At 43.2% G+C, this 4,121-nt stretch overlaps 1 non-coding gene across 1 annotated transcript; it reads left to right on the forward strand.

Annotated features, from left to right (window-relative positions):
- Window positions 1-3,645: 3,645 nt before the first annotated feature.
- LOC145390798 (5S ribosomal RNA) lies at window positions 3,646-3,764 on the forward strand. Its single transcript, XR_013895712.1, has one exon. It is a non-coding gene; the product is annotated as a 5S ribosomal RNA (ribosomal RNA).
- Window positions 3,765-4,121: the final 357 nt, after the last annotated feature.

A 4,121-nucleotide genomic window follows, 5' to 3' on the forward strand; every position in this document is an offset into this window, starting at 1 on the left:
TATGTTTTGGGCATTTATGGATTTAGAGAAAGCATATGATAGAATTGATAGGGAGGCTTTGTGGACTGTTTTAAGATTGTATGGACTTGATGGTAGGTTACTAAAAGGGGTTAAAAGTTTTTATGTAAATAGTAGAGCGTGTGTAAGAGTAGGAAATGCTGTGAGTGATTGGTTTCCCGTGAGAGTGGGGCTGCAACAGGGATGTGTGATGTCGCCTTGGTTGTTTAATATTTACATGGATGGTGTTGTAAGGGAGGTGAATGCAAGAGTTTTAGGTGGAGGTCTGACTCTGGTGAATGTTGATGGTGGAGAGTGGAATCTGAAGCAGCTGCTGTTTGCAGATGATACTGCACTGGTGACTGATTCAGAGGAGAGCTTGAGACAGTTGGTAGAGGAGTTCGGAAAGGTGTGTGATAGGAGGAAATTGAAAGTAAATGAGAATAAAAGTAGTGATGAAGTGTACGAGGTTGATATATGGTAGGGGAATGAATATAGTTTTGAATGGTGAGTTGCTTGAGGAGGTAGATTGTTTTAAATATCTACTGTAACATGTTGCTGTGGATGGAAGAATAGATGCAGAAGTGAAGTTTAAAATAAATGAAGTAGGAAAGGTGCTGGGAGGAATGAAAAAAGTGTTTAAATGTCGTTCGCTTAGAATGGATGTAAAGAGAAGGCTGTATGAGGGTGTTGTGGTACCGACTGCGTTATATGGGGCTGAAACATGGAATATGGGTGTAGCAGAGAGGAAAAGTTTGAATGTAATGGAGATGAGGTGTCTGAGGAGTATGTGTGGAGTGACGCGTATGGATCGGGTGCGAAACGATGAAGTGCGAAGGAGAACTGGTGTTGTTCGGGAGATGGCTGGTAGAGTTTAGCAGAGGGTGTTGCGATGGTTTGGGCATATGGAAAGAATGGATAATGAGCGATTGGTGAAAAAGATACCTAGATCTGATGTGAGAGGTATAAGGCTGAGAGGAAGACCACGAATAGGATGGATGAACAGTGTGAAGAAAGCGCTGGATGCGAGAGGGATGTCTGTTGAGCAAGGAAGAGTGGCTGTGCGTGACAGAAATAAATGGAAAGAAATTGTGAATGAATAACTGATGACGCAGCCCTGAGGGGATATTCTCCCGCATTTGGCCTGATCAGCTAGTCAGGTCAGGTGCGGGTAAGGGGATTGGTCTGTTATGATGTGGTAGGGGTAAACAGGTTCTGCTGTCGGGCCCTGCTGCAGATGTCACTGATTGCATTGCGCAGTTGACCCTTGTGCAGTGTGGTGCAGTGAGGATCTGTCCGTTCTCCCCTTTGGGGCTAAGATGCGAATGAATGTGTTTGAATGGATGAGTAAATGGGGAGTGTGTCGTCCTGTCTCGGCTACCTCCCTTTCTTTGGGGGAAGCAGCCTAGGTATATAGATAGATAGATAGATAGTGGGTATAACTGTGGAAGATTTTGTTGGGTGAATAAGTGTAGAAACTGAGTCTTTGATGCATTAAAAACAACCAGATTATTATTACCCCAGTCAGACATACAAGCCAAGTCAGATAATAGGTGTGCCATAGCCTCATCCCTGGTTTGTTGAAGTAACTGCTGAGATGGACGTAGCGGGAACCAAATGGAAAGGTGAAGGGTGGAGTCATCAGTGTATGAGTGGATAGGGTTAGATGTACAACTTAGAAGGTCACTGATGAATAAAAGGAAGAGAGATGGTGATAGGACAGAGCCCTGAGGAACACCACTGGTGATAGATCGAGGAGAACACGATGGCCATCTACGACAGTGGCTACAGAACGACCAGAAAGAAAGCTAGAGATGTAGGCACAGATAGAAGGATAAAAACCGTAAGAGGGCAGTTTGGAAATTAAAGATGCATGCCAGACTCGATCGAAAGCCTTTGAGATGTCAAGTGCAATGGCAAAGCTTTCCCCAAAGTCCTGAAAGGAGGATGACCAGGAGTCTGAAAAGTAGGTGAGAAGATCATCAGTGAAGCGTCCCTGACGGAACCCATACTGACGATCAGAAAGAAGGTTGTGATAGGAATGATGTTTTAAAATTTTTCTATTAAGAATTGACTCAAAAACTTTTGAAATACAGGACGTTCAAGTAATTGGACGATAGTCAGTGGGTTGGGAATGGTCACCGTTCTTTGGGACTGGCTGAATGAGAGCAAATGTCCAGCAAGAAGGAAAGGTACAAGTTGATAGACAAAGCCGAAAGTGTTTGCTTAGGCAGAGTGTAAGCACAGAAGCAAAGTTCTTGAGAACAACAGGAGGGACTCCATCAGGCCCATATGACTTATTAGTATTGAGGCCTGTAATGGCAGAAAATACATCAGCTGAAGAAATTTAAATGTCAGCCATGAGGAAGTCAGAGGGGGGAAGTGATGGAGGAACAGCACCTGAATCGTCTAAGGTGGAATTGGAGGAGAAAGTCCGATTGAAGAGATCTGCATTATCAGTAGAAAAAATAGCTACAGAGCCATCAGAGTAGAAAAGAGGAGGGAAGGATGATGAGGCAAAGTTGTTAGAAAGGTTTTTGGCAAGGTGTCAGAAGGAGCGGGAAGAATTCGAGTTGGAGAGTTGAAAGCATTTAGTACGGATGAAATTATTTTTAGCAGAGCGAAGAACAGACTTAGCACGATTCCGGGCAGAAACGTATAAAAGATGTGATTCAGGGGTAAATTGGCTCTGGTACCTTTTATACACCCCCTCCTTGTTGCGGACAGCATTAAAACAAGCATGATTAAACCAAGGCTTTCTTGCATTAGTCAAAGGAAATGAGAAAGGAATGTATGCTTCCATGCCCGAAAGAATAACCTCTATAATGAGCAAGGCATACTAGGATGGCTCCCGGCCATGGAAGCAATAATCATTCCAGGAAAAATCAAAGAAGTACTGCCTGAGGGCCTCCCAATCCGCAGTTCCAAAGTGCCACAGACGACATTTCTTTGGAGGGTCCACAGGCCATACAGGAACGATTGGACAGGTTAAGGTGATAAGGCTGTGATCGGAGGAGCCCAACGGAGAGAAAAGATTAATAGTGTAAGTAGAAGGATTAGTTGTAAGGAAGAGGTCAATTATGCTGGAGCTCTCTCCAAGGTGGTCAGAGATACGGGTAGGGTGCTATACAAGCTGCTCTAGGTCATTAAGGATAGAATAGGTGTAAGCTTGTTCACCAGGGGATCAGTGAAAGTAGAGGAGAGCCAAAGGTGGTGGTGAACATTGAAATATCCTGGAATAGAGATTTCAGAGAAAGGAGAAATGGATAGAATGTGTTCCATCATAGAAGTAAGATAATCAAAGAGTTTTTGATATTCAGTAGAATAAGGAGATAAGTAAACAGCGCAGATATATTTAGTCAGAGAATGAAAGGCAAGTCGAAGCCAGAGTGTAGAGAATTCAGAAGAATCGAGTTCAGGAACACGAGAGAAAGATAAGTCTTTGTGTATATAATTATACACAACAGCCACCTTTGGCTTTGAAATGAGTATAGAGAAAGAAGGAAGATACAGAAAAGGGTCTGCTGTCAGTTGCCTGTGACAGCCGAGTCTCAGTTAGAAAAAGAAGGTAAGGTATAGAGAAGGATCCACGGAGGCTCCATATATATATATATATATATATATATATATATATATATATATATATATGCCAACGGCCATACCACGTTGAGTACACCGCTTCCCGTCCGATCAGCGAAGTTAAGCAACATTGGGTCTGGTTAGTACTTGGATGGGTGACCGCCTGGGAACACCAGATGCTGTTGGCATCCCTACGTGTCAAGTGGGGTTGGTGGAGGATTAGTGCCCCTCCCTGTAAAACAAATAACTCTAAGCCATTGGCCACCCTGTCTGGGATACATGGCGTCTGGCAATGGATGGATGGATGGATATATATATATATATATATATATATATATATATATATATATATATATATATATATGATGTGAGAGGTGTAAGGCTGAGAGGAAGACCACGAATAGGATGGATGGACAGTGTGAAGAGAACACTGGATGCAAGAGGGATGTCTGTTGAGCAAGGAAGAGTGGCTGTGCGTGACAGAAATAAATAGAGAGAAATTGTGAATGAATAAGCAATGACGCAGCCCTGAGGGGATATTCTCC

This window comes from Coenobita brevimanus, chromosome 15 (assembly GCF_032717465.1).
Source record: "Coenobita brevimanus isolate Jiangsu-jjx chromosome 15, ASM3271746v2, whole genome shotgun sequence".
NCBI classification, from domain to species: Eukaryota; Metazoa; Arthropoda; class Malacostraca; order Decapoda; family Coenobitidae; genus Coenobita; species Coenobita brevimanus.